Genomic DNA, 26,880 nt, shown 5'->3' on the forward strand with positions numbered 1-26,880 from the left:
TCCTTTGTTGTTCTTTTCCTTTGGCGGCAAGCCGCACATTCTTTGGTTTTAGGTTTGTTAGTAGCCCCTGGCCTTGTTGTTTAGTTAGAGGGCACCTTGTTATCACCCTGTCTCGGTTCACTCTTTGTCTCTCATTAAGACCTGAGGGGGCATCGAAGTTGGGCAGACATAATCCGCCCTTCAAACGCGGCTGCCATGGGCTCAAGCAACCATAGTCTCGCAAGAGTGTACTGACAGCACGGGCGAGACAACGGAGATAGGGCGCCAGGGGCTATTCTATTTCCATTCCCCTTTCCCAGCATTACGTCCTGGTGCTCTGGACTCACTTCATAACATCTCTCTTGTTCTGAGCACCAGGAACCTAACAATAGGGCCCTTAATAAACGTCAGAATACTGCTGATACACAATTTTGCCGGTGTGTCCATTGCTCCCGACCATCAGATTAACTCTTTGTTTTACAGATATCCTGGCTGATTGACTCCTGCCTTTATCACATGCAATAAAATGATAACAATTAACTTAGTGCTATTATACAGAACGTAACATTTCTTATTTTAGTTATAAATATCTTTTAAGGTCTCAAAAGTATAAAGTATGAAGTATAAATATTTCATATTACATAGAATTTGAATATGAAAATATTAAATATTTGTTTGTATTTTGCATAGTTAATTTTATTCATGCAACCCACAAAAACAGTATTCTAAAACGTACAGTTGATATACTTTAGAGAACAGGCTGCATAGTACTGTGCAACTCATCAATATGGAAAACAAAGGATATTCTCAGGGACAAACATTTCCAATGGAAATAATTTGTACATTATATGTTACCTTTACTGTTTAGCTTCTTTGGTTCAGAATGCTCACGGTGTAATCAAAGATTTATGTCAGGACAATACAGGTTGAGTTTCCCTTATCCAAAATGCTTGGGACCAGAAGTATTTTGGATATCGGATTTTTCCGTATTTTAAAATAATTGCATACCATAGTGAGATATCATGGTGATGGGACGCAAGTCTAAGCACAGAATGCATTTATGTTTCATTTACACCTTATACACACAGCCTGAAGGTAATTTTAGCCAATATTTTTAATAACTTTGTGTATTAAACGAAGTTTGTGTACACTGAGCTATCATAAAACAAAGGTTTCACTATTTCACTCTCATTTAAAAAATTCTGTATTTCGTAATATTTGGATATGGGATTCTCAACCTGTACAATATATGAAACTTAAGGGCCCCATACACTAGTACGATTTTACACGATTTCATACGATTCTGATATATCCGTCTGATATATTGTATGAAATTGTGTACAATCGTATGTGTTTTAGATCGTATCCAATCTGATGCGCGTCCCCGTGGCTGTCGGATAGGATCCCCTAGGTCGTTGGTGCTGCACTAATGATATATTGGAATTGGATGGAATCGGATGAAAAAAGTGTGTTTTTTGTGCATGTGATATATCGCATGCAATGTATCACAGGGAAGTTTGACTGGCATTCTCTGCACACTCCCAGCCCCCGTAGCCCTCCATCCAGCCCATCAGATATATCTCATGGTACAATTGTATGCTGTATGATATATTGCCTGCGATGTATAGCGGCTTCATCAATCGCATGCTATATATCTTATGCAAAAATAGCACAAAAGTACAAAATCGTATGGAATTACTCCTGGGAAGCTCCCAGTGGAGTTCAAGGGAAACTGCATCCGACTTCAGCCTCAGACATATCGTTGTAGTGTATGGGGCCCTTTACATTTTAAATCTTATGGTCCATACCACAGAGGGTGAGAAAAGGTCAGCATAAATAACTGTACAAAGTTTAAGGAAGTTATATATATTTATGTTCCAGCTTACATTGCTACTAATATACCATGCAGAAAATATTTAGATCCCACGTTATCGATACGGGTGTATACAAAATAAAAACTTACCTTTAAATTAAAATACAGTGATCAAGTTTATAGTATTTTATGGTTCTGTATTGTCCAGAACAGATGATTTGCATGTTAATTGCTTTAAAGTGTATGTTTATGACCTCCACCAGGGCATTAGAGACAATTAGAGACATTTTACAAAATATAATACATTTACTTTCCATAGAAAATGCTGTTCAAATGAAAAAATAAGCACCCACATTTCATGTAATTCAATCTTCAAATATAACAAACGTGACATTTACCATTTTTGTTTAAAAAAATTTTTGTTTCAAAAGAATATTTAAAATTAGAAATATTTTATATATGATAATATTACGCTTTTGCCAGTATTTTCCAGTTTACATAGTTTCAGTTACTTATATATCCTGCAGAACAACATACCAAAATGACATTAAACATACTTTAAGGAACAGGCCACATGTTACAGTGGAATTCTTCAGTATGCAAAAAGGTATAATCTCATTGACAAACACTTCCAGGGGAAATATCCAAACATTATACTGTATGTAAACGGTCTAGTCACATTATTATGACCACCTCCTACCTTTAATAACATCAGCGATTAGCCCATGAAGTAAGTCACGTGTCATGTGCTGACTTGGTGGGTATACTATAAGGTGTGTGATAGGCCGTCTGCACACATATCACTTGTTGTTGTCATGGGTAAAAGGGGCGTTTTATCTGAGTTGCAAGAAGGGAGACAGTATTTCTGTATTACTGTATTACTGTCTCCCTTTCGGCCAAGGGAGACAGTATTTCTAAAACAGCGCAGTTTGTGAACTGTTCGTGTGCTGCTGTGGTGAATGTCTATCGTGACTGGACAAATGGCACCACTGTGAATAACTCATGTTGAAATTGCGGAGCACCACGTGCCAGTGATGTGAAAGGTGAACGTCGGCTATGAAGGTGCATGAGGGCTGACCGACACGCTACAGTGGAGCAGCTCACCGTCAAATGAAAATAGAAATATGGCTAACTGCGCTTGGAGAGTCACAAATAAAACGGTAAAGCTGAAAATGCCAGTTAAAATGGTTAAAAGCTATTAACACACATACGCATTTCATCATGATCACATGACTTTCTCAAAGCCTTTGAGAAAGTCACATGATCGCGATGAAACACGTTAGGATCCTTCACGCCTTTCCTCTCTGAATGCACACCTGGGAATCAGCGGTATATTGATCCATTTGGCTCTCCTCTACAGTGTGGTCATCTACACAGCAGTGTGCACTTCCTCCGGCATTGCCCTCCACATGACCAGGTGATTATACCATCTGAGGACACTCGGATAGTGCCAGACCCCAGAGGTACACCGACTGCTTCTCTGCACTGAATGCATCTACACCCGCGTTCAAAACCTCGGGTAAGATCAGTGTCATCTATTGCTGTATTCAGCACCAACAAATACAAGATTCGCACATACCCTAACAACTTCATAGGGTTTTGTTTTTTCAAGCACAACAGATTGTCTTATTCTGATTGACATTTAAATACTTACATTTATTGGAGCATGACAGATTAAAACGCTGTGATGTATGTAAAAAAAGATATTCCATACAATATGCGCATGTGTTGACAAACCAGAAAACATGACCTGTTATTAACCTCACAATTCCCAGATCTATAGGATCCACATCATAATCCTTCAATCCATTCTGCTTACCCAGAGAAGTGTTACAGTCATGTATTTTGTTGCAAAAGATGTAGTCCGATCTGAATGTGTGGTCCAAAGCAAAAATAGCTATTTATCCATAATATAAAAGTATTAATACCGCTAATGCAATATGCAAGCGCAGGGATAGCACTGCTTTTAGCTTCTATACAGAAACTCTGTGTCCTTAAAAGTCCCAGCTAACATTTCAAAATGAACAAGGCTATGACATCACAACTGTAAACAAGCTATACAACAGAGGTCATCATTTATAAGTTGAGGGCTCTGGACATCCCAAGTACTCGACGTGCGATAGATCAATTATTCTGGCCTTTGTCCTGAAGTGACTGCTGCATGTATGCCCTTCAAGGCCTGTGTCCAAAAGAGTGTCTCTAGACTAGAAAGTCCTTTTGTGTTTCAGTATCATGGGAATGTTGAGTTTCAGGGGTAAGACTGTAAACAATACATCTAACTAAACATAAATGTATTGATGGATCTGAAAACATATATATATGAAAGAGGTTACCTCAGGTGCACTAATAAAACATTGATATAGGGATAATCCCTTAAAGGAATTTATAATTCATTTTGATGAACATCATCTTCTCCACATTTTGTGGAAGTAACCTCCTACAACGATCGCTGACAAGGTTGCACTAAACTCTCTTTCAGAGTACACACTGTAGGGGGGGGGGGGGGGGGGGGGGGGGACTTAGGTAAAATAAAGCCAATTTGTGCAAGGGCATCCAAAATGCCTCTTTTTCCTGCCAGTATACGTACGGACTGTCTGACATGCCTACTTGGATGCTGTTACTCATATAATGGTCCACCATTCTTTCAATGGTGGCAGAATCATATGCAGTGACAGTAGACATGTCAGTAATCGCTGGCAGGTCCTTCAGTCCGGACAAGATGTCAGCACTCGCTCCTGACTGCCCTGCATCACCGCCAGCGGGTGGGCTAGGAAATCTTATCCTTTTCCTCGTTACCACCTCTTGCTTCAGGTGATGGCAGGACAGGTTCAGGTGTGTTTGATGGCGCTCCAGTCTTTGGTACACGGTGGCTGAATATCGATAGTGGCCCACAATTTTTCGGGCCACCAACAGAATCTCCTGCACGCCCCTGTCATTTTTCAAAAAATTCTGCACCACCAAATTAATTGTATGTGCAAAACATAGTACGTGCTGGAATTTGGCCAGATATAATGCACACACAATATTGGTGGCGTTGTCCGATATCACAAATCCCCAGGAGAGTCTAATTGGGGTAAGCCATTGTGCAATGATGTCCCTCAGTTTCCGTAAGAGGCTGTCAATGGTGTGCCTCTTTCGGAAAGCAGTGATACATAGCGTAGCCTGCCTAGGAATGAGTTGGTGTTTGCGAGATGCTGCTACAGGTGTCGATTCTGTTGTTGCTCCGGGAGGCTATACGTCTACCCAGTGGGCTGTCACAGTTATATAGTCCTTAGTGTACCCTGTTCCACTTGACAACATGTCTGTGGTTAAGTGGACAGTGGGTACAACTGCATTTTTTAGGACACTGAGGACACTTTTTCTGACTTCTCTGTACATTCTCTGTATCGCCTGCCTAGTGAAGTGGAACCTAGATGGGATTTGATACTGGGGACACAGTACCTCAGACAATTCTCTAAGTCCCACTGAATTAATGGTGGATACCGGACGCACTTCTAACACCAGCATAGCTGTCAAGGCCTCATTTATTCGCTTTGCAAAAGGATGACTGCTGTCATATTTCATCTTTCTCACAAAGGACTGTTGGAGAGTCAATTGCTTAGTTGAAGTAGTGGTCTACCGACTTCCGCTCTGGGATGACGATCGACTCCCAAAAGCAACAACATCAGTGGCAGCAACAGCAGGCGTACCACTCAAGAATCCTCCGGTGGAATCCCGGTTAGGAGAGGACTCCTCAGTCTTGACAGTGACATGGCCTGCAGGACTACTGACGTTCCTGACTGAGGAGGAAGTTGGTGTTGAGGGAGTTAGTGGTGTGGCTTGCAGGAGCTTAGGTACAAGAGGAAGAAGGGATTTAGATGTCAGTGGACTGCTTACGCTCTTACCCAAAGTTTCACTCTTACCCAAAGTTTCACAACTTCACACTGACTTCTGATGAATGCGCTGTAGGTGACATATAAGGGAGGATGTTCCTAGGTGGTTAACATCCTTACCCCTACATATTACAGATTGCCAGAGGTAACACACGGCTTGACACTTGTTGTCCGGATTTATGGAGAAATAATTCCACACCGAAAAGGTGGCTTTTTTGGTATTTTTACCAGGCATTAGAATGGGCTTATTCATCCCACGGACAACAGGTGTCTTCCCCAGTGCCTGATTTAAACAAACCACATCACCATCAGAATCCTCATCGTCAACTTCCTCTTCAGCGCCAGCAACACCCATATCCTTATCCTGATGTACTTCAACAGTGACATCTTCAATTCGAACATAAGAAACTGGACTGTGGGTGCTCCTTCCAGCACTTGTAGAGGGCGTGCAAATGGTAGAAGGAGCCATCTCTTCCCGTCCAGTGTTGGGAAGGTCAGGCATCGCAACCACCGACACACTTGGACTCTCCTTGGGGATTTGTGATACCACCTTAGAACGCACAGTTCTTTGCTGTGCTTTTGCCAGCTTAACTCTTATCATTTTTCTAGTGGGATGATGAGGACTTCCATCATCATGTGAAGCTAAACCACTAGTCATAAAAGTAGGCCAGGGCCTTAGCCGTTTCTTCCCACTCCATGTCGTAAATGGCATATTGGCAAGTTTTTGTTTCTCCTCAGACCATTTAAATGTATTTATTTATTTGGGTCTTTTTACTGAACTTTGGCTTTTTGGATTTTACATGCACTCTACTATCACATTGGGCATCGACCTTGGCAGACGACGTTGATGGCATTTCATCGTCTATGTCATGACTAGTGGCAGCAGCTTCAGCACTAGGAGGAAGTGGTTCTTGATCGTTCCCTATTTTATCCTCCAAATTTTTGTTCTCCATTATTTTTCTGGAGTTATATAACAATATGCGGTACAGGAGAGTGTACCTCTACACCACACAGGGCAAACCCTGTGAAAATTATTTGGATTAAATATTAATAACCCCTTTATTTGGAGTAAATAATATACAGCACAGGACAGCACCACTGAACTTAAATGGCAGTACCACTGGACTGGACTTTTATGGAATTATACGGCAGGTTCACTGGACTTATACGCCAGTACCACTGGACTTATATGGCAGTACCACTGGACTGGACTTATACACCGGTACCACTGTAATTATACGGCAGGATCACTGGAATTATATGGACGGATCACTGGATTTATACGCCAGTACCATACGGCAGGATCACTGGAATTATACGGCAAGATCACTGGACTGGACTTATACGCCAGTACCACTGTAATTATACGTCAGGATCACTGGATTTATACAGCAGGATCACTGGATTTATATGGCAGGATCACTGGATTTATACGGCAGTACTGCTGGACTTATACGGCAGTATCAATGGACATATACGGTAGTACCGCTGGACATATACGGCCGTATCAATGGACATATACGGCAGGATCACTGGACATATACGGCAGTATCACTGGACTGGACTTATACACCAGTGCCACTGTAATCATATGGCAGGATCACTGGACTTATACGGCAGGATCAATGGACATATTCGGCAGTACCGCTGGACATATACGGCAGTACCGCTGGACATATACGGCAGTACCGCTGGACATATACGGTAGTATCAATGGACATATATACTGCAGCAGAAGTGTAGCTAGGTGCCATGGTGCCCAGAGCAAGGGCATGTTTTGGTACCCCCTACCCTTGTACTGAATTGGGGGCCTAGCCAACATGTGGGCGCATGTTACATTTGAAAAGAAACTATTTTTAAAAATCCTAAATTGGTGACAGGGCTGGTTCCAGACCTTGTGGAGCTCAGGGCAAACGTTTCCTTTGCGTGCCCTCCCATGTTTAAAATAGGCTCAGTGCATGCTGAAGGCTTGCAACAACATTATAGGGGCATGGCTGTATGGACGGTTTAATGGTTAGTATTACTGCCTCACAGCACTATAAGGAGGGTGGGCAGAGCTGCCAGTCTCTCCCGCTATCGCCTCTGGCCTGCCCTGTTCCCTACCTAGTCTCTGAGCAGGTGTGCACCCCCCTCTGCTTCTCATGTGCCTGCTCTGCAGCTGCCAGTACAGTGGCCCACAGGAATGGGGGGTAGTGGGTGCAGCACAAGACACCACCACTGGACTGATGCAGCACAACACAGCACCACTGGATTGTACTTATACAACAGCACTGGACATATGGCAGCAGAGGACACAACTACTGTGACTGTACAGATTCAGCACAAGACACGGACACTGAAGACACTGAGGACGAAGACACGTCCTTTCTTTACACTCTCCAATGCTGAAGTGAAAATGCGGCGACGCGCGGCTGTTTATATGGAATCCAAACCCCGCGAGAATTCGACAGCAGGATGATGACATTTTGCCTCATTCTGGTTTCCGAGTCAGGCGGGAAAATCTGAGCCTAACTCGGATCCGAGCTCGTGACGTGATGTCCGGTAGGGTTCGGTTCTCTGAGAACCGAACCCGCTCATCTCTAGCAGGAACTGGAAGACTAGTCAGGATAGAGGGAAAGATGAATGCAGCAATGTATAGAGACATCCTGGAAGGAAACCTGCTCCAGAGCACTCTTGACCTCAGATTTGTCACGCACGGCGTAAGTTGGGGTTCCGACAACTGAGTTTTGGCTGAAGGGACAGCTACCTGTGAGGAGAGTAAACGAGGTGGCTGAATGTAATTCCTCCTCATGGGGTGGAAGCCAAACTAAGTGTTAACGTTGGCCGGAGGGCGTAAAGAAAATGAGGACTTCGTAGGAAGATAACTGTAGTTTTAATGAATAATCAGGCTGTACACAAATATTGGAGCAATTGAAGAAACTGGAAGAATTAGGTTAAATGACTTGAAGAGTGAAGCAGAAGAACTCCGGTAAAGAAGAACCGAAGACTGTGTTTTATGATTAAAAGACGAGGCTGAAGAACTTGGACTTTGAAGAAATGAAGACTGTGGTTTGTAATTGAAAGACGAGGCTAAAGAACTTGGACTTTGAAGAAATGAGGACTGTTGTTTGTGATTGAAAGACAAGGCTGAAGAACTTGGACTTTGAAGAAATGAGGACTGTTGTTTGTGATTGAAAGACGAGGCTGAAGAACTTGGACTTTGAAGAAATGAGGACTGTGGTTTGTGATTGAAAGACGAGGCTGAAGAACTTGGACTTTGAAGAAGTGAAGACATCTGCGGGAACCGCCGTTAGCACCTGGAGCTCCTCTACGACCTGGGACCCCGTGAGCACTTCCACGAGTGGCAACGTACTTAGACAGCAGGACTGCAGCAACGTTTAGGTAACCGATGGATGAGAGCAACCTGGACCAGGGAACCAGAAGTAACCTGGGAGCACAAAGCTGGAGAACCTTTCACAAGGAGGCAACATGAAGCACTGGCACTCTCCCTCTGAGCCAGTCTCCTTTTGTAAGGGGAGAACACGCAGGATTGGCTGGACACAGATTGGGAACTTCATTGGTAATACTCTGGTCTCCAACATGGCTGCCCCAGCACAGGAGACATACTTAGCTGTTAGCACACAGCTTTAGCCAGCTTCTGTCTTTGACACACTATACTGTGTCACCCCTAGAGGACCTTACCGCAGCGATCCCGGCCTCAGCGCCCGGCTCTCCAGACCCTCGGCCTCCGGCCCTTGGCAGCCGGCCATCCGTCCAGAAGGACCCGCCGTCAGCAGCTCCCTGCCGCCGCAGCCGCGACAACCAGCGGGATGGTAACCCGCGGGAGCACCCGCCAGAGGTAAAGCTCCGGAGCCTGACAAGACTGGGGCGATGGTTCATCTTTCAGCAGGCCAACGACTCTAAGCACACAGCCGAGATATCAAAGGAGTGGCTTCAGGACAACTCTGTGAATGTCGTTGAGTGACCCAGCCAAAGCCCATACTTGAATCCGATTGAACATCTCTGGAGAGATCTGAAAATGGCTGTGCACCAACGCTTCCCATCCAACCTATAGGAGCTTGAGAGGTGCTGCAAAGAGGACTGGGCGAAACTGCCCAAAGATAGGTGTGCCAAGCTGGTGGCATCATATTTAAAAAGACTTGTGGCTGTAATTGCTACCAAAGGTGCTTTATCAAAGTATTGAGCAAAGGCTGTACCTGTGAATACTTAAGATTTTTACTTTTAATAAATTTGCAAAATTCTCAAAAAACTTTTGTCACGTTGTCATAATGGGGTACTGTGTATAGAATTTTGATGAAAAAATTAATTTATTCTAGGACTTCCGGTTATGGCTGTTCCATGTGAGGAAGTAGCACTCAGGAGCTCCATTACATAAGCTAACTAATAGTGATTACTAGGCATTTTATGCCCCTCATACTCCTGTCCCCTCCTCATGCCTTCCTCCCTGGACTGACAGCATAACGCAGCCGGACTAACTCCGAGGTGGCGAGCTTACCGCCGTGAAGGTCCCGCCGGCGCTGCTGCTCACTGTGCCCTGCTCTCTGCCCTGCACATACCCTCAACTGACGGAGACACTCGCACTCACCTAAGCCGCACCCATGGCTCATCCACGGTGGCACCAAGCCACTAGGAGCCTCTCCTCAGCTTCCATCTATGACCGCTGAAGTATATTCCAGATCATCCCAGCCCCCATCAAGTGAGGCTGAGGCATATCTCCAGGACCGTGAGGATTATTCTTCTGCTACCTCTCATATGGCGGAGTGCGACTGATTGCCTTTACAGATATGTATTTCCTGATTATAGCGCCACAGATGGTCTACTGCTTTATATTTTTGTTTAATGTGTTTTATATGTTCCTCTGCCTTGACACGACAACTATTTCATAAGTGCGCAAGTTATAGCCCCTATTTCCAGCTCACTCTCTGTTCACTTTATTTTTCACATGGTTTAATAACTGTTTTTGCTATTGCACCAGTCTTTATTAATGATCAGCTGAGTATCTGTGAAATACTTAACTATAGTTATTGCTAGGTTTGAAGGAGCGATGTTTTCCATTACTTAATTCATGCTTTGTACCACATGCAGTGCTAGCTTCCACGGAGGTTTCTTTGATGTTAGATGTGTTTGTTTTGTTGTTTCCAGATATAATTTATCTGGCTACCTCTTTCTGTTCCTCCTATATTCAATGCTATCCCCTTTTCTTTCCACCCACAATCGACTGATACTGTGTTCAGCCTCTGATTTTTATAATCCCTTCTCCAGTGCTGATATAATATGATGTTAAGGGTCGGTAGTTGGAATGTGGGGGGTATAAACTTCCCCCAAAAACGAAGACATATACTCATTGTTACAATCCTGAGCACTCATGTTTTGTTTTTGTAATAAATTACCTTTGCTTCAGTTTGTGGAACTACAGGTCACAGCTAGCTCCTGCATAGTTGTCTCCCAGTGCCATTGCTCCTGCACTCAGCAACTGACTTCACAGGTGTCTGGATTCTGTAATTACAGCTCGTTACCTGGAAACTACTCCATGTTGTGTTCTGCTTCCTGGTTCCTCTCTGGTCTCAGTTCATCTGTCCAGTGGGTATTGCCTTGTTCCAGTATTGAATTCCAGCTTCAACATCTTGCTGACAACTTTAGTCTGCCGACTGCCGCTACCTCCTGTGTCACCTCTGGAGTGCCTGCTGCTGTTCCATCTCCACGGCCCCAGCGTACCATCTGGCCGTGTGCACCCTGCCACCTTCTCCAGTTCCTGTTTGTTCCTGTGTATCCCTGCGGTTGGTCATATACAACACCTCTACCATAACTCCAGTCCAGTTCAGGTATCAAGTGACCCAGACAGGGGGCCGCGACCTGCACGTCGGAAGCCGCGAAGCCCATATCCCCTTGCGGGGTTCCCTGGTGAAAACCTTCCGGCGTGTTAGACTCCGCGCCTCTGTTCTGGGTAACGTCAACCACTTGGTACCTGATCCCGAATTCCGGATTCTGCACCAGTTCCTGACATTATAACTGGCCCACCACTTCCTGGGCATGGACCCGTCACAGCAAAATCCGGCTCAAATCTTGGCTGGTCAAATACAAAATTTGACGCAGCAACTGCAAGATCTAAAGCTCCGAGTTTCCACCCAGGAAGAAACTAGCAGGTCATTGGTTGTAACCAGAGCTCCTGGGCCTGAACCAAAGCTGCATCTTCCAGATCGGTTTACAGGTGACCGGAAACAGTTCCAGAATTTCCGTGATAGCTGCAAGCTATATTTCAGACTCCGGCCATTATCGTCTGGTTCAGAGGCTCAGCGAGTAGGTATCATCATCTCCCTCCTGCAGGGGGAACCCCAGTCCTGGGCGTTCGGATTAAAAACGGAGAATCCGGCCTTGCACACAGTGGATGCCTTTTCTAGCGCTCTAGGAATTCTTTATGATGACCCGGACCGAGCAGCTTCTGCAGAGGCTCACTTACGAGCCCTGAGACAAGGGAAAAACACGGCCGAGGTATACTGCACTGAGTTTCGCAGATGGGCAGGTGATAGTGGTTGGAATGACCCAGCCCTCCGAAGTCAGTTCCGCTTAGGCCTCACTGAGCAAATTAAAGACTACCTTGTCCAGTATCCTACTCCTGAAACCCTGGACAAGCTCATGCAGTTAGCAATTCGAGTAGATCGTCGGATCAGGGAACGGAGGATGGAGAAAGGTGGAGGGTCACCATCTCCCTCAGCAGTAGCCTTGGAAGAAGCCGAAGATTCCAGTGAACCCAATCAGATTGGGGCCTTTCGTCTTTCTGCTCAGGAAAAATCTCGTAGACGATCGATGGGCCTATGCTTATATTGTGGAGCAAAGGGTCATTTTGCTAATGATTGCACCCTGAAGTCGGGAAAAGACAAGACCCAGGGATAAAAGGGGAGTTACTCCTGGGTCTGGCTGGAATCTCTCCAAAAAATTCAGTCTTGCTTCCAGTTCAAATTAGTCTACCTACTCAGCAAGTTGCAGTCAAGGCTTTTGTTGATTGTGGTGCAGCTGCCAACTTTATGGATATCTCTTTCGCCCGGTCCTGGAACATTCCTATACTAAAGATGAAGCCTTCTGTGACTATTTGTGGCCTTGACGGTAACCCCCTCCTCAGTGGGCAAGTGTCTCAGCAAACTCCTCCTGTTCATTTAACTACTGGTCTTCTGCATTCGGAGAAGATTATTTTCATCCTTGTCAATTGCCCCATGGCCTCCATAGTCCTAGGGCTTCCATGGTTGAAATCCCATAATCCATCCATCTGCTGGAAGACAGGAGAACTCTTACAGTGGGGAACAGAATGTACAGGAAGATGTCTGTCCTTGCCAGTGCGATGCTCTCAAGTTATACCAGAGGGGCTACCGACTCCATATCATTCATTTGCGGATGTCTTCTCCAAGAAAGAGGCGGATACTCTTCCCCCCCATCGACCTTACGACTGTGCCATCAGTCTGGTATCCGAAGATAAATTACCTAAGGGTAGATTATATGCTCTTTCTTTGCCAGAAACTAAAGCCATGGAAGACTATATTCAGGAGAACCTAAGCAAAGGGTTTATTCGTCCCTCAAAATCACCAGTAGGAGCAGGATTCTTCTTTGTGGCAAAAAAGGACGGCTCCTTACGTCCATGCATTGATTATAGAGGACTCAACAAAATCACGGTTAAGAATTCTTATCCTTTGCCTTTGATTTCCGTGTTGTTTGATCAACTCCGGATGGCGGAAATCTTCTCTAAAATTGATCTTCGGGGGGCATATAACCTCATACGAATTAAGGCCGGTGACGAGTGGAAGACGGCCTTCAACACTCATTCTGGGCATTATGAATACCTTGTTATGCCATTTGGATTGTCAAATGCTCCTGCCGTCTTCCAAGATTTTATCAATGATGTGCTCCGAGAATTCCTGGGAAAATTTGTTGTGGTCTACTTGGACGACATCCTGATATATTCACGGTCACTTGAGCAGCATCGAGTCCATGTCCAGATGGTGTTGCAAAAGCTCCGGGAGCACCATCTATACGCCAAGTTAGAAAAATGTGAATTTGAAGTGAAGGAAGTCGCTTTCTTAGGATACGTCATCTCTCCCAAGGGGTTCTCCATGGATCCCAGTAAGCTTCAAGCAATTCAAGATTGGGCACAACCTACTAACCTTAAAGCTATACAACGCTTTCTTGGGTTCGCTAATTATTACAGGAGATTTATTCGTTCATTTTCAGACATTGTTGCACCTATTGTTGCTTTGACCAAGAAAGGTGCGGATCCATCACATTGGTCACCTTCAGCTCTACAAGCTTTTCTCAAGTTAAAAAAAGCCTTTATATCTGCACCTGTTCTTAGTCATCCAAATCCTGACCTGCCTTTTGTTATGGAAGTGGATGCTTCTGAAGTGGGAGTGGGAGCAGTCCTATCACAGAAAGATCCAGTGGATTCTAAACTTCACCCGTGCTCTTTTCTGTCCAGAAAGTTCTCTCCTGCCGAAGCCAACTATGATGTTGGAAATCGTGAACTGCTTGCTATCAAGTGGGCTCTTGAAGAATGGAGGCATTGGTTGGAAGGGGCGAGACACGTGATTACAATCCTCACTGACCATAAAAACTTATCCTATATTGAGTCAGCCAAGAGACTGAATCCAAGACAGGCACAATGGGCATTATTCTTCACTAGATTCAACTATGTGATCTCCTATCGGCCAGGATCGAAGAATCTTAAAGCAGATGCCTTGTCACGAAGCTTCCTTCCAATTCAAAATTCATCCTGCTCTTCTGAACCAATTATTCCTGTTTCCAATATCCATGCTGGTCTTGCTCAAGATTTAGTCTCCCAGATTCAAGCCAAACAGTCTCTTGCACCCATGGGGACTCCCTCAAGACTCCTCTTTGTCCCTAAAGAGTACAGGAAAGCAGTTTTATCTGAATTTCATGTAAAAAGAGTCTCTGGGCATCCAGGGATTTCTAAGACTCTGGATTTATTGTCTCGCTCAGTTTGGTGGCCTTCTATGTATCAAGATGTTAGAGAGTTCATTCTTGCTTGTGAGATCTGTGCTCAACATAAAACTCCTCGTAAAGCTCCCATGGGACATCTTACGCCTCTTACGGTTCCCTCAAGACCTTGGTCCCATATTTCTATGGACTTTGTGGTTTATCTTCACAAGTCATCAGGGTACAATACCATTTGTGCTATGGTAGACCGGTTCAGTAAGATGGCTCACTTTGTTCCTCTTCGCAAGCTCCCCAGTGCCAGGGAATTGGCAACCTTGTTTATCCAACATATCTTTAAATTACATGGATTACCACAGGACATCGTCTCCGACAGAGGAACTCAGTTTATTGCTCAATTCTGGCGAGCTTTCTGTTCAGCCTTGGATATTAATCTTAGACTGTCCTCTGGTTATAATCCGCAATCCAATGGACAGACTGAGCGAGTGAACCAGTCTCTTGAACAGTATCTCCGTTGTTATGTTTCCAAGTACCATAACGATTGGGTGGACCATCTGGCATTTGCTGAATTTGCATATAATAATTCCAGTCACTCTTCTTCATCCATGTCACCCTTCTTTTGTCTCTCTGGGTTCCATCCTAGGTCTTACGCTTTTGACATCCTGCAGCAACAGACTTCTTCCCTTGATCCTGTAGCTCGTCTGAGGAAAATTTGGAGGAGAGTACGTCTGGCACTCAACCAAGTCTCTGTTCGTTCCAAGCAATTTGCTGACAGACGACGAAGACCTTGTACTCTTAAAGTGGGTGACATGGTGTGGCTGTCCACTCGAAATATCAAGTTACGCCAGCCCTCTCAAAAATTTGGGCCTAGGTTCATTGGTCCATTCCGGATTATTAGACAGATTAATCCAGTAGCCTTTCGACTCCTTTTACCAAAATCACTTAAGATCAATAACACTTTCCACTGTTCCTTGTTGAAACCAGCATTTGTGTCCCAGAGATTTAGAAGATCTCCTTCCAGAAGGCCTGCCGCTGTGTTAGTTCAAGGTCACAAGGAATTTGTTGTGGAAAACATTCTGGATTCCAAGTTCAGGAAGGGTCAAGTTCATTTCCTCGTGCATTGGAAGGGTTAAGGTCCGGAAGAGAGAACCTGGGTACCAGAGCGGTTTCTTCATGCACCCAGACTTAAGAGGTCTTTCTTCTGTGAATTTCCGGATAAGCCTGGTACTAGGGGTTCTTAACCCCTCTTCAAGGGGGGGGGGGTACTGTTACAATCCTGAGCACTCATGTTTTGTTTTTGTTATAAATTACCTTTGCTTCAGTTTGTGGAACTACAGGTCACAGCTAGCTCCTGCATAGTTGTCTCCCAGTGCCTTTGCTCCTGCACTCAGCAACTGACTTCACAGGTGTCTGGATTCTGTAATTACAGCTCGTTACCTGGAAACTACTCCATGTGGTGTTCTGCTTCCTGGTTCCTCTCTGGTCTCAGTTCATCTGTCCAGTGGGTATTGCCTTGTTCCAGTATTGAATTCCAGCTTCAACATCTTGCCGACAACTTTAGTCTGCCGACTGCCGCTACCTCCTGTGTCACCCCTGGAGTGCCTGCTGCTGTTCCATCTCCACGGCCCCAGCGTACCATCTGGCCGTGTGCACCCTGCCACCTTCTCCAGTTCCTGTTTGTTCCTGTGTATCCCTGCGGTTGGTCATATACAACACCTCTACCATAACTCCAGTCCAGTTCAGGTATCAAGTGACCCAGACAGGGGGCCGCGACCTGCACGTCGGAAGCCGCGAAGCCCATATCCCCTTGCGGGGTTCCCTGGTGAAAACCTTCCGGCGTGTTAGACTCCGCGCCTCTGTTCTGGGTAACGTCAACCACTTGGTACCTGATCCCGAATTCCGGATTCTGCACCAGTTCCTGACACTCATGTATCTGAAGAAATTGCATGTTGACTTGATTTGCTTACAGGAGACTCACTTAATACCTACTGAGACTCTTAAACTCAACTTACTTCAATGGAAGGTCCTAGCCTCAGCCTCTTATAACTCAAAAGCCAGAGTAGTATCTATATTGGCACGTTCACACTTGGATTTAGTAGTGACAGATATAGTATTTGATCCTTTAGGAAGATTTGTTTTATGTCATATCATTATTGAGACACAAAAGTATGTTTGTCTTAATATACTGTATATGCCCCTAATTTATACTCCAAGCTATTTTTTCTGACTATAATTTCAATGCTCACCCCACTGATGCACTTCCCCATTATCCTCTGTGGGGATCTTAACTTGACCTCCTCCTTATTTTTGGATAGACAAAAGGCTCCGCCATCTAGATATAAACTCCCGCAACTAGAAATCCCAGCTCTTACTAAACAATTGCATCTATTAGATATATGGAGGACTATACATCCCACAGATAGAGAATACTCATGCTTATCTGCCACTCAAGCAACCATGTCTAAAATTGATTATTTTCTGTTGTCCAGCTCTTTGTTACCTAAAATCATTTCCTTAGGCATGGAACCTATCCATATATCGTACCATGCAGTAGTATGGGCGGTGTTGCACGCTTCTCACGAAAAAGGCAACTTCATAAGCTGGAGATGCACTTCTACAGTATATACTTCCAATAGATTAAAACGAGTGGTAAAAACAGCGTGGCATAACTACGTGGAATTCAATTCAATCACTGAAGACCCGGTTCTTTATTGGTAAGCCTTTAAGCCTACACTGCAGGGTGAAATAATATCTCATACAGTAGCCCATAAAAAGCAAATGACTCAAGAGTTCTTACAGGCCCAAGCCAACCTCACTCAAGATTTTCAAAATTATAAATCTGATCCATCCCCCACTAATAGAACTGCCTATCAAAAATCAAAATCTAACTTTGAGGGAATATTTGTTAAAATGGAAACTTCTTATTATTTTGCAAACAATTTTAAACTATATAAATTTGCCAATAAATCTAGCAAATTAATGTCAAATCTTCTCCAAGGTCACCGTACCCCCCTCTACCATCCACCCATTAAAAAGACAGACGGTAATCTTATAACTTCTAATGGGCAGATAGCTTCAGTTTTGAAAGAATTCTATGGATCCCTATATTCATCCCTCGTCTCGGATAGGAACAATGCCCTCGAATTCTGGTCAGATCTCCCGATACCACAATGGGTGAGTGTAGATGGTGAATATTTGGTTGCTCATATTTCCCTTCAAGAAGTTTCGACCGTCCCTCACGTGAGTGTTAGGTACGCCCCTCTCTCACAATAGCAGATACCATTTAGATCCTGGTCTTCAACCACCAATTGATAAAGAGCACGTCACATCTTGAAAAGATACCTTTATGGGCATGTCAACACCTGTCTTTTTGTAAGTCAGGTGTGTTTATATGAGAACACTGTCTCAATTTGTTGGTTTAAAAAGATCACCAATTCTCTGACCATTCACATTGCCTAGTGAAGCCTACTAGCCTATCGGCAAAAACCGTAGACTACGTTATTGCCTCATTTTGTTTCACGCGATAATACTACACATTGTATACTTCTGTTTCATTTTCCTATTTTTTGAACACGGTTGAGCTCTCTATCCAGGATTGAACATTGAACACCCTTGACTTTCCGTCCGGAGATAAGGGAGGACACATTATTCAAATATTATGGTACAACTCTACGGATTCTGAGATCCTCAATACTGCAAGATATCCATATTAAAATGTTGTATAGGGCTTATATCTCCCAGAGCCAGAGAAGTCACTTTGTAACAGACGAATCGGGTAGATGCCCAAAGTGCGGATACTTGCCCGCCACTCTTTTCCATAACCTCTGGACCTGCGGACATATTAAAAAGTTTTGGTTCAAACTCATAAACTGTATCAACAAAACCTTTTCACTACAGATATTCTTAAGTCCTATAGCTCTTGTTTGCCAATTTTGAGGTGTGGCACTTTTCATTAACTGAGAAACTGTCATGACTGTGGTTTTTGTGAACCCGGTGTTAGTGAAGTTTGTGAAGGCGACTGGAGGACTATGTGAATATTAGGCTGGTCTGTAGGAATCAGTGAGAAGAAGGAGCAATCCCTGACTGGGGATCGAACCCGGGCCTCGGCAGAGGGAGCCGTATCCTGACCACTGGATCACCAGGGACTTGGTGTTGATAGCAGGATGATGAATGTATTGGTGAGATTGAACTGGATATAGTGTCACAGGAGTAGGTGCTTATGTACTCAAGGTTAATGGCGAGATAGTTAACCGGACTGGTTATTGGTGAGACTGAGAACCGGGCTGGTTACCGGTGAGACTGGGATGCACCTGTAATCCAGGCTGGTACCGGATATAACTGGAAACGCAAATGAAAGTAGAACGATGACTGTGGCTGTGACTTTAGGACAAGGCTGAAGAACATTGCGGCTGTGGCTTTAAGAAGAGACTGTAGAATACTGCAGCTATGGCTTTAAGATGAGACTATTGAATACTGCAACTGTGACTTTAAGATGAAACTGTAGAAAACTGCAGCTGTGTCTTTAAGATGAGACTATGGAATACTGCAACTGTGACTTTAAGATGAAACTGTAGAATACTGGATATCAATGGTAACACAACTGTAATCCAGACTGGGTAGCAAAGGAGCAGAGTTTTACAGGAACCGAAGTACAAGTGTTACCTTTAGGGAGCTCAGCTTCTAAGCTCACACAGAGCTGTCTGACAATCTGCTGAACTTTGAGAGGGGCACATGATCTGAATTGTACGCTATTTTCACCATTCTAAGAAGGCTGTTGTTGTAGCTAAAGGTTAAGTTGGAGATATTATTTACTATTAATATTGGTGATAAAACTTTTTATTTTAACCGTTTTGGCGGGAACATGTCATACTGTAGTTAAGGACTCCTATACACTACGGAGCTGTTTCATTCTATATTTCACCATACCACTTATCATTTGGTACTCTGTCTACATAATTTGGTCTAAATAAAGTATCTACCAACTTTTCTTCAGTTTTTTGAGCATTTTGATTCAATACCCCTGATGAAGTCCCGTTAAGGGACGTAACGTGTTGGGTTGCTCGATTGTTCCATTATATTTGGAATTACTGACAAAAGAAACTGAATGATTAAAAGAATACTCTTGAAGATTTCTTCATGTAAAAATATACAGAGACTGCTTTATGCTGTATTTCTGTTTATTTATGAATAAATGCTGTATTGTTTTTACAATATGATGTTTTTATACAGTACACTTTCAATAGCACCCTCAGATTTGTTTATATATATATATATATACACACACACACATACACACACACACACACACACACATACAGTGTTTTTGTTTTGTTTTAATCATATTTCTTTGAACCCTGTTCTAGCAGTAGGGTTATTCTAGAGGTGTAGCCCCAATATAGCGCAAGATAAGGGTAAATCTGTATTTTTATATATATACAGTATATATACATATGTATAGATATATATATATATATATATACACACCCACACACAAACATATATATATGTATACACACACTCACATATATATTTATTTATTTTTATATATATATATATATATATATATATATATATATACAATGATGAGCCTGATCGTCTAAAAAAAACTCATCACAAACAGGGTGTCTATGGGGAGCGGAGTTATACAGCAGTGGGGCTGCAGGCGGCTGCTGTCTGGAACCGCCTTTGACACATGTGGGCTGCTAGGTTCCTCAGTGGTGGCAGGGACAGGGAGAAGGCTCGCCGCGACACAATGCATACTGACATGCATCACGATGTTAGCAATTTCCGGACCAGCCCATGTGATTGGGTAATGGGGGGTGTCCGCGAGCCGGGAGATTTTTGATTTCGGCTGATTAGTGCTTTTTTACTTTGCGAGCGGCTCATGTGGTCAGTTTCAAAACCACTATTAGGCGCTGCGGCCCCAGTATTGTGGCAGATACTCAGGGCCCCTCTGAACCTTGGGGCCCGTCACAGGTGTCCCCTTTGAGCCCCCTATCACCGGGCCTGGATACAGAACAGAATAAGTCCAAACAGTACATAATTTGCATACTGTGTACACACAAATAATTTTTGTATCCCAATAGTACACAATGTGTGTGCTGGCTAGTAATAAAAAGCTGCAAAGGCATTCGGAGGGCATCCATCTTTTGGGTCACAGAGACTGCATGTGACATCATGCAGCCGCCGTGGCCCACCCAGCAAATGGTCCGAACATGCCCGTGGTGTCTGTAAACCCCCAAATGGTGCATCACTGCCCACAAAACGTGGCGTTGATGCCCCGTCATGGCCCCCCCTGGCTTGTAAACTGCGATGACAGTTTAAGACCTAGTGCATTCATGCAGTGCAAATATTGATTTCCACACTTATGCGGGTCTTACTGAATTAGGTCCTCAATTAGCATGCTGCATCCCCTGATTTGCTGCACTACATCAGTACACTACATGCCCTCATACATTGCACTACATCCCTATACTATATGTCGCTATACACTGCACTACATCACTACACTACATCCCCCTACATGCTTTACTACATCACAACACTACATCCCCTTATATGCTACACTACATTTCCCTACACACTATACTTTAGTACTACACTGCACAACATTCCCCAAAATAACAATGGACCATCTCAGTGCCTTCCTCTACATCAGCTTACCAACTGGAAGATCTCCCAGCTACTCTGCCTGAATGAGAGCCGAATGGAAGGCGGCAGGGAAAAGTAGAAGAAAGGGACGGGTTTGCTTCTCTGGTCAGACAGGAGCAGTATTACAAGCTGCGAATGCAGCTGGCATTCTGTTTGTTTTTATGTTGTGAGTCTGTTGTATTTCTGTTAGCATTTCAGGTTTTCTTATGTACTTGTTTGGGGTACTGTTGCGGGCCACCTTTGGTGAGTCTGTGTAACTGCAGCCTGTCTCCTGTATGTGTGGCCTGTGCAGTATCACCTGTCAGATAATTAGGCTATTACTTTGTGTCTGGCTTTCCAGCCATCCTGATTGGGTCTTGCTTCCTCTATTACCCAGCCTGCTCTTCACCTGAGGCCAGTTATAGCTTCCTCTATCCTGTTTGTAAAAGAAAATAGAAACAGTGCGCTGTCAAAAAAGCTGCTGGTGTAGGGGGTGGTAACTCCCCAAAATGATATAGACAAAATGAGAAAATGATGGTCACCAGCGCTAAGTTGTGTAAATTAAATATACTGCAATTAAAACAGATAAAGGACGGTAGGTTATGTTGAAAAAATATACAATAAATTTATTAAGAAAAATATCTTAAAAACACAGATGCCTATAGCAACAGGAATTGATCATAAAAACGGCACATCCATATAACTCCTCAATAGAAGGTTCGTTCATACCCTGGCTAGGACTCCCTCTGGAATTGTGTCCATAGAATTGGTTGGAGATTTGATGAATGCAGTGGAGTACAAGGTGTCCCTTTTAAGCATACAGATGCAAGCGTTTCAGGCAGGCAGGGAACAACTCCAAATTCTCCCCAAAAGGTGATATCCAAGGGAAAAGCTTGTCCAATTGATGCCGTATGGGTTTAGAAAGTGCAAGTGTCCAACAGGAGTTAAGAGTTTTCTTGAGGATGTGTCCGGCAGTCTCTAACTCAACGCGTTTCGCTGGTGTTGACACCCAGCTTCCTCAGGAGTGAATGGTAGAGAGCTGACTCTGGGCTCCTTATATACCCTAAATAATTAGTAAAATTCTAGGCACCTGGATTACAATAAATCAACAAACCTAACCGTCCAAATAAAAATGTAAAAATGTTAAAATGATACATAATTCATATTAGTATTGGTCTCACATGTCTAGATACTGTTTTACATTGAAAAACGAGTGTTAGAAAGTATTTAAAACATACTTTTTATTTTCAGTATAATTATCTCATCCAGTCCGGTCATGTGATCACGAACCCCGTCACATGATGTATTTTATGCAGGGTGATTGGTTCCCACAGGTCAGGTGATGAACCTGACCCGAATGGGCTTCATAGTTGTCTGTGCGCATGCGCCGGGCGCGCGCACGCCCGTGCCCCTAGCGATACTCCGACGGCCCCCACCATGCTGTGCGGCGAGTGACGTCGGAGCACGTGACTGGTCACGTGATCGGAGTCAGGACGCCGCACCATGGCAACGGGCCGCACAGGGCGCAAAGAGCACGGACCATCTTAGCACCGAGTTACCTAAGAACGAGGAAAACTAATACTACAACACCAAATCAAAGCTGGTTAATACAGAGACCATCTGGCTTTTACAGATGTGGTAAAACTCGATGCACCACGTGCTCCCATATGCCAAGAAAAACAACATCTGTCCACCTACCATCAACTAGTGAAGAATTTACATTACAATCTTTTATGAATTGTGATTCAAAATTTGTAATTTATCTTCTCAGATGTGGGTGTAACCTATGTTATGTAGGAAGGACCACTAGATCCCTTCACACCAGGTTTATGGAACACCGCCGCAATATTATGAAGAATTGTATTACACACAGTGTCTCTCGACACTTTAATGAAATACATTCCAATGATCCTAGTAGCCTGTCCATCGTGTGTTTAGAATATATCGCACCTACAGATAGAGGCGGCGACCGCTTTAGAAAATTATGTAGTAGGGAGGTTTATTGGATGTTGAAGTGTAATTCCTTACACCCTGATGGACTTAATGAGACAATAGAACTGAATTCTGTAATATAGATAGAATGAAGTCTGTCACTCCTCTCATCTGTTGTTCCTCTTTCTTTCTTTCTGATGTCATTATTGTGAATACCAACAGTGATTTCTATACCATCATTCCTCTGCTTGTTATTTTCTCATGGTCATGCCACAAATAAGAAATTGTCTATTAAGAAAATCTATGTATGTGACTCCCAATGATGTGAAGACAGTTGCCACTTTTCTAAAACAATATGTATTTCTGAAACTACACTGATAAACTTCTACAAGTAACTAGTGTACAAACATCTATGTACCTTCGATCTAGTGGTAGTTGCTAATATATTGTGATTTTGTGTTAATATTATCCAGTAAAAAGACCAGGTATATATCCAAAGATGGGTGAGTTACCGAGCATTTATGCCTGGAACGCTATTGTGATCAGGCTGGGCTTGTTTATGGTCCGTGCTCTCTGCGCCCTGTGCGGCCCGTTGCCATGGTGCGGCGTCCTGACTCCGATCACGTGACCAGTCACGTGCTCCGACGTCACTCGCCGCACAGCATGGTGGGGGCCGTCGGAGTATCGCTAGGGGCACGGGCGTGCGCGCGCCCGGCGCATGCGCACAGACAACTATGAAGCCCATTCGGGTCAGGTTCATCACCTGACCTGTGGGAACCAATCACCCTGCATAAAATACATCATGTGACGGGGTTCGTGATCACATGACCGGACTGGATGAGATAATTATACTGAAAATAAAAAGTATGTTTTAAATACTTTCTAACACTCGTTTTTCAATGTAAAACAGTATCTAGACATGTGAGACCAATACTAATATGAATTATGTATCATTTTAACATTTTTACATTTTTATTTGGACGGTTAGGTTTGTTGATTTATTGTAATCCAGGTGCCTAGAATTTTACTAATTATTTAGGGTATATAAGGAGCCCATAGTCAGCTCTCTACTATTCACTCCTGAGGAAGCTGGGTGTCAACACCAGCGAAACGCGTTGAGTTAGAGACTGCCGGACACATCCTCAAGAAAACTCTTAACTCCTGTTGGACACTTGCACTTTCTAAACCCATACGGCATCAATTGGACAAGCTTTTCCCTTGGATATCACCTTTTGGGGAGAATTTGGAGTTGTTCCCTGCCTGCCTGAAACGCTTGCATCTGTATGCTTAAAAGGGACACCTTGTACTCCACTGCATTCATCAAATCTCCAACCGATTCTATGGACACAATTCCAGAGGGATTCCTAGCCAGGGTATGAACGAACCTTCTATTGAGGAGTTATATGGATGTGCCGTTTTTATGATCAATTCCTGTTGCTATAGGCATCTGTGTTTTTAAGATATTTTTCTTAATAAATGTATTATATATTTTTTCAACATAACCTACCGTCCTTTATCTGTTTTAATTGCAGTATATTTAATTTACACAACTTAGCGCTGGTGACCATCATTTTCTCATTCTATCCTGTTTGTACCTGTGTCCGGTCCCTGTCCTTGGTGGAATCTAGAATTTGTGCAGTTAGTGCTGTCTGTTCCAGTTGCCAAGCCTGCTATCACTGCACACAGTATAATCCTGTTCTGAAGCCGGTCTCAGTCTCAGTGTCTCTGGATCTCTGCTTCCCTTCAGGGGTTTTGTTCCAGTTCCAAATTTTGGGCTTCTTCGGAATCCACATCAGACAGTTTAAGCTAAGTCCAGGGATTTGCATTGGTTATTTTCAGAGACTCAGTTACCTCTTTTATTTGATTATTTATATCATACAGTGCATTGTTGCATTTATTATCCATTGATATTTAGTTGCTTATATCATCCTGTGCATTGTTGCATTTACATATCATCTGTGTTTGATTATTACACTACCCTGTGCATTGTTGCATTTCATATACATTCAGTGTTTATTATTATATCACCCTGTACATTGTTGCATTTCATATAGTGTTTATTATTATATCACCCTGTCCATTATTGCACCTGCGTACAATTTGTTTATAATCTCTGTCTGAGTAATAGGCAGGGTTATTAAGATTGTGTTCTGTGACATCTCACTGAACTGCATTTACTCCTGCCCAGCCTCCAATAGTTACCTTGTCCTTACACATGACCTGGGGGCATCTGAGTACGGGTAGACCTAATTCATCCTGGAAAGATGGCTGCTATAGGTGAAGCCTAGCATCACAGGAGGTTAAAAGACTGCTGGGCAGGGGGTAATTGCGTGAGTGTCACCAGGTACCACCTTATAACCCAGGAGACTGAGTAGTCTTCATAACAAGCAGAAATAGAGAGAAGAGTTACAGGGGAAGAGTTAGTGGGGAAGGAGTGGAGGTGGCTGGCTTGGTCCTGCAGAAGGGAGGGAATACTTGGATGGTGCATCAGCACGTGGATGGCTGGTCCAGGAGGAGATTTATGTGCTAGTGTTAAAGTATACCACCAGTATAAACTCTTCATTTGAATGAGCTGAGCAGTCTCTGTCTATAATTAAATACCTGTGTATCAAAAAATATTAATTCAAAATAAGTCTGAATAAATGAAAATACAATTTATTTAATTGGGATATATAAAATATTGCAAAGATTGATACAAGATATGCCTAAATCATAAACAATTGTATGTAGGTGATGTGCACTCCTCTCAATGCCTTTAATTGGGATATATAATATATATTGCAGAGATTGATACAAGATATGACTAAATCATAAACAATTGTATGTAGGTGATGCGCACATCTCTCAATGCCTTTATGTGACAACAAGAGATAGGCACAATAAGGAATAAGTTATATCAGCTTCAAATCTATACAAGTGTATCCTCTCTAAACAATAAAAGTTGCTACAGTTTTGAATTATACTAGATTATAATAACATTTGATACACACTCCAATATGGGAGAATAAATACAAAACACACAAGTACAGTGGTTTAGCTTTTTAATATCACATTTTATTTGTACACATAATTTTTCATTATTTTTCACTAGCACATATTTCGTAGGCTACTAACGTATATCTAATAAAAGTTATAATTTAACCTATTAATGGTCATCTACCGCCCAGGATGATGATTTAAAGTAAATATAAGTGTATTAGTCTCTGTGTGTGCCCTAATCAAGGAATACTTTTTTCTTTTTGGCTTATACTGTGTGTTAAACTATATTTCAGGAGCACACCCCGATTAATATATTGTGATATTTAATCTATTTCATAAACGGGGAAAGGACATTTATACACAAATAATTAATACGTTTTACTGTATGTCTGTGCGACATTTACTGTATATCTCTGTGACATCTTAAGGATGACACAGAAACACAATTTAATAATTTAATGTTTTTCTGAATTTCACAATTAGAAACTCTTGGCCTAGTGGTGCTGTGATTCTGAAAAGTTTGTAAACCTCTGCCATAAACTGTATTGTACAATTAACAAGCAGTGAAATAAAATAGCTTGTAACAAGTAGAGACCTTGTATAAATATTATTAACATATAAAAATTGTGTTGATTATCCCACAAAACAAACGTGTGTAAACGGTCATAAAACAGGAAAAGACATTTAAGGTTGGGTACACAATAGGCCAACAGATTGGCTGCCTGACTGAACCGCTGA

This window comes from Pseudophryne corroboree, chromosome 9 (genome assembly GCF_028390025.1).
Source record: "Pseudophryne corroboree isolate aPseCor3 chromosome 9, aPseCor3.hap2, whole genome shotgun sequence".
In the NCBI taxonomy this organism is placed as follows: Eukaryota; Metazoa; Chordata; class Amphibia; order Anura; family Myobatrachidae; genus Pseudophryne; species Pseudophryne corroboree.